Source organism: Uloborus diversus, chromosome 7, assembly GCF_026930045.1.
Source record: "Uloborus diversus isolate 005 chromosome 7, Udiv.v.3.1, whole genome shotgun sequence".
Lineage (NCBI taxonomy): Eukaryota > Metazoa > Arthropoda > Arachnida > Araneae > Uloboridae > Uloborus > Uloborus diversus.
This window is the reverse complement of record NC_072737.1, coordinates 145,134,908-145,148,429: the sequence shown is the minus strand read 5'-3', so window position 1 is coordinate 145,148,429 and position 13,522 is coordinate 145,134,908.

Sequence of the window (13,522 nt, the reverse complement as noted above, 5' to 3'; positions counted from 1 at the left end):
TTTTCTAGTAAAATTCCAAGGGAGAAGAAAAAAAAAGCATGGAAGAAGGCGTAATGCATCTTAAAAATGTCGCTAAAAATTTTAAAAAATAATCAAAAATAAATAAAATAATTTATAAAATATTGAAAAATTAAAAATTGGAAAGCAGGGCTTTAAGATGGGGAAAATGTGCCCCCCCCCCTTCCTCACCCCCTAGTAACTTTTGAATAAATCGTGCGATTCGAACAAACATTTTTTTGTTCGAAAGATCTCTTGCAAAGACTCCTCATACCCATATTTTACTTTATGATATGAACAATTTTTCGTTCAATTTCGGACAGCTAGGAAAAAACTTAACATTAGCGCCTTCGAGGAAATTTAAGTCAAATTTCGAACTTTAAGACGGATTTGCACCAAACAAACTATGTTGTGAAAAGCTCTTGGTTAAGATTTTTTGATTAAGCTATTTAGAGGGAATTTTTGAACAACGGCAACAAAAAAAAAGGTATTTTGTGACAAAAAAAAGTTCAGATTCTACATGCATTCTCAATTTTTGGTTTCAAGAAATACAAGAAAAGTATTTTATAAAAAATCAAAATACCATAGAGTCAGGCGGGGGAAAGTGGGTCTATGGGGTAAAGCATTGAAAAACATATTTTCTTTTTTGATCAAAATATTTAGTTAATTCTTTTTTGAAGACAGATGTTGAGATTGTAGCAAGAATTTTTGTTTCAGTGGCAACACGCGAAATGATAGAAAAAATATTTGTTTGTGTTGATTTATTTTATTTTTTATCTGTTTTATTTCTTTCATTTGTTTTTTTTTCCCATCATTATTCATTAATTCAATTTTTTTTTTCATTCTTCATTTTATCCCCCCTCCCTCCCTTGAAGTGATCAGTGAAGGTTCACTATTGGGACAAAAGCGACCTTTCGTGAAAAATGACTGTGGCAACTCCCGTAACTCATGTAACAAATGTTTATTTTTATTTATTTATTTTTTATTTTATTTTATTTATTTATTCATTTTTTTTTTATTTATTTATTTATTTTTTTTTTCGTGTTCTAATTCTGATATTTTCTTTGTCTGTGTATATTTGAACGAAGAATTTAACTGAAACATTCCAACAATAACAAAGTAATAAAAACGAATCTACAACATTTATGCAGGAATGTAAAGGAAATCATAGCTCAGTGAATTTATTTACTGCTCTACGAAATCTTGCACTATAAATGGCAAACAGCTTTACTCATTTTATTTACATTATGATGCACACTTTATGTTGTACACAAGGAAAGTTTCCGATATTTTAGTACAATGCTTTTTGTTTTATCAGCAACAATTATTCATGGCAATAGAAAAAGTTGTGTATGCGAATCGAAATTAAACACAGAATACAAAACCTCTACAGAAATAATAACAAGAAGTTCTGTCTAGAACTAGACGAGCCTACTTTCCCGTATACCCATACTACTTTCTAGTACCTGATCAATGTTCTCAAAATAGCTAAAATCGCAAATTGTTTCAAACATATTTTTCCAATATTTTAAGCTACTTTCTAGGAATAAAATATTCCTCACTCATCTAAAAAAATTAGATGCGTAAAAAAAAAGAAAAAGAAACAAAACGAACAAATAAAATAGCAGCAACTTTTAAACAAAGCAGCTAATACACTTTTTTCCATTTAAAAAAAAATTCTTCAACAGCTTTCAAAACGAAAAAAAAATAATAAAAATTAATAAGCTCATTAAAATAAATACATCCTATCAAAAAAAAAAATCGTTTCTTTTTCCCCTATTGCCAAAAATAATTTTTTAAATGAATTAATGCACTTATCAAGATAAATAAAAACAATAAAATGTCAACGTAAAGAAATACTTTTTATTGTCAAAAAAAAAAAAATCGTCTGCGCGTATCTTTATGTAGAAACATAAATGACTTCGAGTTTATTCACCGAAAACTGAATACCTAAATAAAAACTTCAGCGTTAAAATAAAAACAAATCACATCAACAATAATTATTTCACAGTTAAAACCATAGCGTCGGAGTCGGAGTCAATCTAATTTTGGGATGAAGGAGTCGGAGTCTAATATCCAAGAATCGGAGTCAGTCATTTGTCCGTGTATAAATTTTTGCCAAAGCTAGGAAGTCATAGTCGAAGTCGGGGAGTCGGAGTCCGATTAATTGTCGGGCACAGGAGTCGGATTCGGATTCAGGTGCCCCTAAATTCTCGGAGTTGGAGTCTGGAGTTCGGCGTCAAGAGCTATTTCCAACAAAATTTGTTTGAAGTAAACCCGCCTTCAAGTACGGAATCTACATTGACTTTCAGTTTCCCCGTAGGCTCTAATGTTAAGGGATTTGAACTGTTCAAAATTGAACAGAAAATTGTTCAAATCAAAAAGATATTTTATATACAAGTTTTTCATCAAAAGCTTTTTCCTACAAAGTTTGTTTGAAGCAAATTCGCCTCACAGTTCGGAATTGCTTTGAATTTCCCCGTAGGAGCTAATGTTAAGTTTTTTTGAACTGTTCAAAATTGAACAAAAAATAGTTCAAACCAAAAAGCGAAATATGGGAATGAGGTGTCCTTGCCGAGATCTTTCGAACAAAAAAAAGTTTGTTCGAATCGGACTATTCATTCAAAAGTTATTAGGGGGGACAGACAGACAGACCGACAGACAGACAGACCGACAGACAGACCGACAGACATTTTTCCCCATCTCAATACCCTACTTTCCAATTTTTAATTTTTCGATATTTATTTAATTATTTTATTTATTTTTGACTTTTTTTTGTTTTTCGGGATATTTTTAAGATGCATTAAGCCTTCTTTCATGCTTTTTTCTTCTTTTTCTGACTTTTACTGGGAAAGTAGGCTAAAAACAGATGCGTTTTTGTTCGACTGAGCAATTAATCGTTTTCTGTGCTTAAAACATTTAAGTTTAGTATGTATTGAGAAAGCTTTGAGCATGTCCGGAATTGATAAACATAACTTTTGAAAACACATACATGAGAAAAAACTAAAAGCCGAAGGTAAACAATCTCATTTTTTTATTGAAAAGATATTTTTAATTAACATTAAATTTAAAAAAAAAAAATCCAACTGACAAAAATTACTTGGTATCTTCAGTTGTTACGAAATCTCTGCACCATGTTTTATGTTCTTGAATATTCTAAAAATTACATTAAAAAAATTAAAAACCTTTATTGTGAAATCTGAGAGGGAGGAAAGGATTGAGTTTTTATTTATTTTATTTATTTTCATCAGGCACACTTAAATTATACTAATAATTATTTTTTATTTCAATTATTTCAAAAATACTAATGCTGCACAACACATTTCATTGACAGGAAAGGTTAATAAACCTTTTTCCACTTTTCCTTTCTAGTTTCGGTAAATTTTTGCTTGAGTCGAAAAAAAAATATATCGAAAAATGTGCATTGTTGTAATAATCATTTTTCATGTAACAGCTGAAGATGCAAATACCATCATAAATCAAAGACCATTTCTTGTAAAATACAAAACTAAAAACATCGCCTTTTTTGAAGAACTAAAGTTGGTTGCCCTGCAGCCTACACCCTTTAAGAAACCCATGATATCTTTCGAACTATTAATCCACCACTGCTGACATTTCTGAAAAGAATTTATCATTCACGGAGATTGGAAAGCTTATTGCCGAAGTCCAACCAGTGCTGGGATCATCTCCGGCCCTTGGTGACTCGGTATCATTTTCACAGCAATGAATAAAAAAACAGGGCACAAGAATATGAACCGAAATGAACAGAGAGACGAGTTGGGGACATTGAGAGAGACGAGCACAATGGGATGGTACAGAAGAATACAAAAAAAGCCAAACTTCCTTCTTTCTCCATTGTCTGGAATCAAGAGGTACTTCATCAAGTTGGTAAGGGGAACTGAGATAACCAACAAGAGCAGGAGAAGATATTATGAATAATACTAGCCTTTTTGTGAATCTATTCATATTTTGGCGTTTCCAGTCCATTTTTTGTGAGCATTTTTATATTTATCAGGAGCTTATACCTTTCCATGTTTCCCGTTACTGGGTATATGGAGTATCACACTCTAAGCCAATGACATTAGTGTTTACTTCAGCTCGGAAAGGTCCTCAACGTCCATGGGAGAATCCAAGAAAGGACATTGTAGGGTACATAATCATTCCGATAAAGAAATTATTTGTCATTTGAAAAAAGAATTAAAAATAAAAAGGGTAAGTCGTTCACTTTTATGGCAACAGGTAATCACAGGTGGCTTCTAACTTACACTCGTGATAAATATTGTAAAAACACCTTTAACTACTCAACACAATTATTCCAGAAAAATGGCGAAAGAAAAATAAAATAACACTGTTTTTAGCCTACTTTCCAAGTAAAAGTCAGAGAAAGAAAAAAAAAGCATAAAAGAAGGCTTAATGGGCTTTAAAATATCGCGAAAAAACGAAAACAAAAGTCAAAAATAAACAAAATGATTAAATATCGAAAAATTAAAAATTGGAAAGAAGGGTATTGAGATGGGGGAAAATGTCTGTTGGTCTGTCGTTCTGTCTGTCGGTCTGTCTGCCCCCCCCCCCTCCTCCCAATAGCATTTGAGAGAAGAATAGTCTGATTCCGACTTTTTTTTTTTTTTTTTTTTTGTTCGAAAAATCTTGGCAACGACACCTCATTCCTATATTTCACTTTTTGATTTGAACAAATATTCGTTCAATTTTTAACAGTTCAACTGGTCATCCCTTGACCTGCAACTAATGTTAAATCTCTTTTTATGAATATGTTTTTGCAATGCAGAAGAAATCGTCTAATTCTGCAGTTTGGAAGCTGACGGTAAAGTGGACTTCTTCATGTTGCGGAATTCAAAGGAAAAGTCGCTGGATTTCACTAGGCCTGGGATAGTGTCGAATCCCTATCTTGTAGCAAGTTCAAATGATTAGAGTTTGTTCGTGCTTTCCTCTCTGGAGCTTATATTGATCCGACAACATCACGTTTTAAAAACCCCGGTTGCTGGACATTAACGAAATTCGTACAATCTTCCTTTCTTATTATATATTATATGCACCATTTACGAGAATAGAAAGCATTAAAACAGAAAATAAATGCATCATTTTCTGGGGGAAGATAATTTGAACACAAATTTGCTTCTCCCAAGGCCGAAAATAACATGCTTGTTATAACTTTCTACGTGCTTTCTTAATTAGTTTAGAATATCTGAAAAAAATTAACAAAACCAAAGATCAGTTGGAAGAAATAAAGTAGTCTGATGTCCACAAGTCTTTCGACTAACTTAAGCTATATTTACTGCAACTTTGTAAGTCAAAATGTTCTTAAATGTTGTCTGAATTTGGTCCGACAATCAAAACCGACAGTTAAAAAAAAACATTGTTGAGGAATTCGTCAAGAAATTAGATCTTATTATGTTGGCTTCTTAAAATATTCCGTTTTCGTTCCATAGAGATTGGGTCATTTCACGTCAAATCGCCTAATGCCCTGTGCCGTCATATCTACGATTTTGTCCATTCTTTTTTTACGAATAGATATCTATGAGATGAGCTGAAATTATTTTTTTTTTTAGATTTTTTGAATAAAAATTACACTTTGGAGAATTTTTTCAAAAATTCGATTTTTGATCATCTTTTGGAGTCACCATTTTGGCATGAATTTAGAAAATCCCTCTAATTTCTTTATTTTTCAACCAATTAAGCTGAATTTGGTATCAATTTCAAGCTAATACTTATCTCTTTCAGTGTGAACGACAGAAAGTATTCTGTGAATAGTTAGGTGTTTCCACTCTTTATCTAAAGTCAGTTTTTATGCTTTTTCAATTGGGAGATTAAACAAGTCATATCTCTGGAGTACCTATTATGATCTGCATAAACAAATTTTTGTTGCATATTTAAGTCATTCTCTTGCTATGTAGAAAAAAGTAGAAGGATGTTTTTTGTTTTTCGAAATAAAAAAAATAAAGTGTGTTTTGCATAAAATACAAATTTTCTATTGCTTTAAATCCCTTTAAAGCATTAAAAAGCCCAAAAACTTTTTTAAATAATTAATACTGGACTGCCAAAAGATAAAAATTAATTTGTATCAATAGTTAATCGCTAAAAAGCTGTTCACTTTGGAAAAGAATTGTGCAAAACCTCCGTTTCAGAAAAAAAAAACCACTTTTGATTGAAAGTGTACTAAATATTAAGAATAATAATTTAAAGAATAGTGTAAAAAATATTTCTAATGGCATTATTTTGCATTTTCTTCGACATTAAAAGGTGAAAAAAAAAAGAGTAATTACTATTGAAAAGTTTTTACAGCATAAACTTGTTTGGATTACATAAAACCTGACAATCTTCTACTCTTAAAACACTCATGCAATACGCATGATTCGTCTTTCGCTTTGAAAGTGAATCGACACATTGCTATCGACGATTATAAAATGTGAAACGAAAGGCATGCTTGTGCGGACTGCATTTAATTAAAAAAAATATTATTTCCTTTGTATCGAAAGATGAGAAAATCAGAATTTCTATCAATAAGTTTCAAAGAGATTTTAAAATATACTTCAAGCAGAAAAAAAATCTTCTTCAGAGAAATCTAGAGTTGCGCTGCATGAGCATTGAAAGTGTGGAAGATTATTGTGAGGTGTAACGCAATCCAAACAAGATAATGCTATGGAAACTTTTCAATAGTAATTTTTTTTTCATTCCCAAATGTCGAAAAAAAAGCAAAATAATGCCATTAGAAGGAATTTTACACTATTCTTCAAATTATTATTCAAAAGTGTTTTTTTCCTTGAACTCTGAAACTGAGGTTTTTGCACAATTCTTTTAATAAGTGAACTGCTTTTTAGAGATTAAGTATTGATACAAATCAATTTTTATCCTTTGACAGTCCAGTATTAATAATTCTGAAAAGTTTTTGGGCTTTTTTAAGCTTAAAAGGGATTTAAAGCAACAGAAAACTTGTATTTTCTGCAAAACACACTTTATTATTTTATTTCAAAACAACAAAAAACACCCTTCTACTTTTTTCTACATAATAAGAAAATGATTTAAATATGCTACAAAAACATTTGATACAGATCATAGTAGGTACTCAGGAGATATGACTTATTTAATTACCCAAATGAAAAGGTATAAAAACTGACTTTAGATAAAGAGTGGCAACACCCAACTATTCAGAGAATACTTTCCGTTGTTCACACTAAAAGAGAAAAGTATTAGCTTGAAATTGATACCAAATTCAGCTTAATTGATTGAAAAATAAGGAAATTAAAGAGATTTTCTAAATTTATGCCGAAACGGTAACTCCAAAAAATGATTAAAAATCAAATTTTTGAAAAAAAATCTCCAAAGCGAAATTTCCATTCAAAAAATCTATTTTAAAAATTGAGCTTATTTCATAGATATCTATTCGTAAAAAAATAACGGAGAAAATTGGAGACATGACGGCACGGCCGACTATTTAATTTAGGCGATTTCACATGGAATGATCCGATTGCAGTTTGATGAAAGCATTTAAAGACATTGGAAAGTACCTATGTTGAAGAATTTGTCAAGAAATTAGATCTCTTTTTGGTGGCTTTTTGAAAGATTCCGTTTTTGTTTCATTGAGATTGCAGTTTGATGTAAACACTTAAAAAACCTTAGAAAGTACCTACTGGCTCCCAAAAGTGTTCGTACACCTACGACTTTCACTGAAATAGGACCCTGTCCATTAGTTAGAATTAATATTTTGGAATATGTATTTAATTATAAGATCTATCATCAATTTTCAACAAAACTACATGACATTTTTAAAAAAAATATTGAAACTTAATTTTTTAAAAATCAAAAACCAAAAAGTGGCGGAAATTTTATGTCACAAAAGTCTTCGTACACTTTAAAAAAATGTCTATATATTATTGAATAATCTAACTTTTTATTAAGTTATTATTTAGTAGAATATCATGCAGTATCAACAACGCCTTTTAAACGTCTTGGAATAAATTTCATTCTTTTTTATGTCTTTTTTTTTGTGTAATTTCTGAGTAAGTGTTCAACCACACTTTGAGTCTTACTGTTTCTAGCTCTATTTTCGTTTCAAAGCCATATTTTCGTAATCTAGCCTCCAGATATCTCTGAATATGTTACATTAAGTTCAAATCTGGAGATTGAAGGGGTATTTTCTAAACTTTAGGACAATTTTTGAGGCACTAGACGCAAATGTTGAAAACCGAGTGCTTTTTATCGGTATCTTGATAAAAAACAAAGTTGTTTCCGATAACCAAATTTTTGGCTAAGAGTTTAAAATTGGTTTTTAAAACATTTAAAAGAACAGCATTAATCATTAGTTTATCAAGAAACTCCAAACTACCGAGTCCTAATGCTGATATGCATCCTCACATAAGAACAACTTCACCGTCCTGATTAACTGGTCCAATTAAGTTCTTAAGATTAAGTTCCTAATTTTTTTTTCTACTTACAATTATACAACAATTTAACCAAAAATGTTGAATTTATTTTTATCTGAAAATAAGACGTTATTCCCAAACAATTTGAGCTTATTTATCATTGATTTTGCGACGAAAAGCGTAAGCTTTCTGTTTTTCGCACGGCCAAGAAAATTTCTGCGATAAGAAGTCCCTTTTAATCCAGCTAATCAGAGAACTTGGCGAACAATTTTAGGGGAAAATTAAATGTAAAAATTTTCATTTAACTGTGCAGAAACTTTTACAGCACTCAAATGTGTATTTTTCATAAATTTTTTAACTGTAAATCTCCGATCACGCTTTGTCAACTTTGCCGGTTGACCTTTTCTTACCTTATTTTCGGCCGATTCTTTTCTTTAAAGCATTTTATCAAGCACTTTACTATAGAATGGAATAAAATAACTAATTTAGAGATCTTTCAAACCAATTTAGCGCTACTGTGAGGAAAAAATTCAAATTTCGAATGGTGTTTGTATTTTTTTACGAATACCAGCCATTTTAAAGTAATAAGCACAATATTAATAAATAAATAAACAAAAAATTCAAACCAAATGATTTTTAAGGGTTAACACAATGCGAAAATAATAAAAAAACAGCATATGATAGTTTTAATCACGAATTCATTCGAAAATATTCGAGTGTACGATGACTTTTGTGGTGTATTATTTCTCTGTCTTTTCGTTTTTTGACTCATTTCAAAAAGAAGATCCGTCAATATTTTTTAAAACCTACAGGGTTTTATTTAGAATGACATAGGAATGATGTAAAAAAATATTGGACTTCATATTCGAATTCAGTTTCGCGTTATTTTGGTTTTACAAAAACATTTCAAAGTGTACGAACACTTTTGGGAGCCACTGTATGTTGAGAAATTTGTCAAAAAATGGATCTTATTATAGTGACTCCTTAAAATATTCCGGTTTAGTTTTTCTTTTTTTGGGGGGGGGGAGGGGACTGCTATTTGATGAAAACGTTGAAACAACACAATAAAGCACGCAGGAAATTTCGGAGTTCATCCAAAATAATTCACCATGATTCTTATGGACAGGAACTATTAACCAGCACCCAGTCTTCAAAAGAGCAAAGTCAACACAAGTAATAGTTCCGGTCGTACTACCATCCGACGAAACACCAAAACATTTTCCTACCTCAGCTAAAGTTACATCTTTTGACTTTTGTCTTCTTTTGTGCCGAATAAAGAATTTTTTTCAAAAAAAAGTTTCGGCATTGTGCCGCTCGCGCACAGAGAGAAGATGAGCAAAACACACTCCATGTCTTGTGTGGAGAAGAGACTTGGAGAGTCCTAGTTTCCTGGCGGTCGAAGAATAGGTGACTAAACAGTCACTGTCATCTGATACTCCTCTCTGCTTCTTCCTATTCTGGTGATTGAGTTTTTTTTTATTATTGTTATTTTTTGTCGGGATTTCAGGTAGACTTTTTCTTTCCGAAGGAATTCTAAATGTGGCAAGGTTGTATTTGCCGGGATTTTTATTTCTCAAGGTCACATAAAAGTTGCAATGTCTCTTTCAAATCAAACAACCTATAATTTTTTTATTTTATTCAGTTATTTTTATTCCCGTATTAAATCTCTTTATTTATGTATTTCTTTTTAAAGGTATGCCTTTGTCTTTATTAATGCAATGTTAGTCAAATATGTCAAATTTTAGTACAATGATAATTTAAAAATCTGGTATTTAGAACTAAAACCAACTCAATTTATGAATTTTCTAAAGCTCTTCTTTACTAATAATAAAGCTGAAATTCTCTCTGTCCGGAGGATCTCTGGATGTATGGATCTCTGTGACGCGCATAGCGCCAAGACCTTTCGGCCAATTTTCATGAAATTTGGCACAAAGTTAGTTTGTAGCATGGGGGTGTGCTCCTCGAAGCGAGTTTTTGAAAATTCGATGTGGTTCTTTTTCTACTCCAATTTTAAGAACAAAAATATCATAAGATGGACGAGTAAATTACGAAATTATCATAACGTGGAACCGTAACATGGGCACAAGCTAATTGGCGAGATACGAAATTATCATAAGGTGGAACCGTAACATGGGTACAAGCCAATTGGCGAGAAAATTCACCATACATTATTTGTAAATATACAGGCGAAACAAAAGACCTTTTAAATTTTCTATTACGGGCAAAGCCGTGCGGGTACCACTAGTATTTCATAACTTGATAGTTCTTGTTGCATACTATCCACCTAGAAAGCAAGTTGGAAAGCATCGTGAAAACATCAATCAGATCGAAAACTACTAACTACTACCGTCAAAATCCGGTTTTCTTTGAGAAACAGCTTAAACCGTTAATGTTTTTTGTTTGTCCGGAAAAATTTTAAAAAAGGGATTAAACTGGTTCTGATACGACAGTCCTTCAGAAAGTTATGATTAAAAAATTGAATAAATAAATATTAACTTTGATACTGCTATAGACTTTTATGCTCGAATTTCAATAATAAAACCAAGAAAATAAATTTATTTCTCATCAATGCTAAATAACCAATGTTCAGAAGTTTCTTCACCTCCTGGCTTCACATTTTACAGTAATCACAACACTTATACACTGTTACAATAGTTAGTTAACTCATAGTTAGCTAAATACTAATGTATTACTGTACATATTGTAAAATTCCATGCCCGATATTAAAAATGTTTATACTTTGATGATTTGGATGTTTTTTCTAATAATTTAACTTAATTAATATTTTTATTATTAGAGAAAGCATTAATGTTCTAAGAGAAGAAATTAATTTAGTTTAAAGAAAAGAGGAAAAAAAAGATTGACTACCAGTGGTTTTAAATTACTACTGGGGTGCCTACCTGAGGGTGGGATCATGGCGCAGACTGCGCCATTGAAATGTTTAGGGGGTTGTTTTGACGAGTATTTTTTTTCATTTTGCTTTATAATTAAGCATGGCAAAGTGGCAAAGAAACATACGCAAGATAATTTCGCAACAAACTGTTTTCAAGAAAATTGCAAGCTGCACTAACACCATATAACTAATACAAAAGCTATATTATTTAGCTTCCTTTTTCTTCACACTAAAGTAAAAATTAATGAATAAATCGAAGTCTAAAACAAAGCTCAATGTTTCTTAAAACTAGCTCCTATAAACAATAATGTAACAGAAAACAAAATTAATGATTTCAATAAACAGTTGACGACAAAAATTTTGAAATGAGAGATATGATATGGTGGAAATATCCGTTTGTCGCGATTTCTCTCCATCCGTCTTCCCCCTTTCATAACTATTCTGCACTTCCGAAATAACAATTCATGCTCTCAAAATCTTGCCCAGATCACCTCATTCACCTGTTTCAATTTTTTTTCTAATTTAAATAGTTTTTCAAATCTTAGTAGTTTAAAAGGTCGCAACATAAAACTGTTTTGGGGTACTCTGAACTTTTCATAAATCCTGATCAAACAGATAAAATGCCATTGACCAAACTTAAGAGGTAAATGATTTTTTTTTTTAATTCACAACATGTAATAAAAAGGATTTCTGGATTAGATCATTTAAAGGGTATTTTTGAACCATTCAAAAATTTTTAGCTTTTTATCTAGGTGAGAAAATCAAACATTTTTATCTAAAAAAACAAAAATATATAAAAGCAAAAATTAAAAAGAAAACTTGTTTGCATCAAGAAATTAGCAGAGTCTAGAACAAAAATCTTTACATGTGTCTACATAAAGATTTTTACCTAACCAGCGTCCTTGGTGTCAGTTAGTTCTTATAAATTTAAGGATTGTTACTCACTTCCTCCCCCTTCTCTAAAAAAAAATTATTTTTGTTTCACTGCTAGAGTGGTTATCTTGGTAGCAGAGTCGTAGACAAAACCTAGGTGTCGATGAAACTATACGAACGTATTGAAAGGAAATCAACAGCGTTTTATCGACCAAATTTTCAGATTACTGCATACACGTGTTTCAAGGTTTCAGAGAACCCTTTTTCAATACAAAATAGTGAGCTTTTGGATGTAAAGGCATCCGGCAAAAGTTTTCACTAGATGTCAATTACAAACACAATTAAAAAAGCTTCTGCTGCTATTCCATCCACGTTAAGAATTAAAATTTACTTTGTTTCGAAAAGTTTCGTTTCACATTCAAAACACAACTGCTAAATTAGATAAAGAGGCGAATATTTCTGACAGGAAATTTTAATTCATAAAATTAAAATTCAATCTTCATTCAGTTCTCAAAATTTACACACACATTCTACGCAAGTAAAAAAATGTGTAGCTAATTTTCGCATTAGTATTCCTTTCAACAAAATATATTACATTTATGTTTGATAGATTTTTTTTTTTTACAAAAACTAACAGATCTAAAGAAAAATTGGGTTTTATAAGGTCAGTAACACCATTTCCCTTGAACAAGTGTCAATCCTTGTCCGTTAATAGGTAACTTTTTTTTTTTCGTTTGAAATCCAACCACGTAATCTATGCCACATGTAACATTCTCACCACGATTATGTTATTCGTGGTCCATATAACGGCAAATTTCCGTAAAGAAAAAGCAGGAAATAACATTATTAAACAGGAAGAGGAAATATCAGAATACACTTGTACGTAATACAGTCAGATATAGATCCAGTTCTAATAGACAACTCTATATATTTGTAGGCACCTGGTCTTACATATTGTACGCAGCATCATTTGTAACAGAACCAAATCCGGAGCTGTCAGACCCGAAACGGCATAACAGTTCTAAATTTGACCGGGTAAGTCTCCCCCCAAAAAAACGAAATTTTTGTTCTGAAAAAAAACAGGAATTGTACTTTTTCGCATATGAGTAAAAAAAGTCTAGACTGGGGGAGGAGTCAGCGGAACACCAATACTTAATGATAAAAGTTAGTCAGTGTGGTAGCTATAGTACAGAATAGAGGGGGCTGAGACACAAAAATCTCTCGGATTTCTTGGGCCGCACGCACCATTTTTCAAACCGTTGAGCCGCTGACAGCCTAAAGCCCGCCCGGTAACCAGAATCCCACGCCCTTCTTGTAAGAATCGCTATACAAGATTCCTTGAAAGCATACGTGTGTGGATGTTAAGTTGGTCTTCCTACTA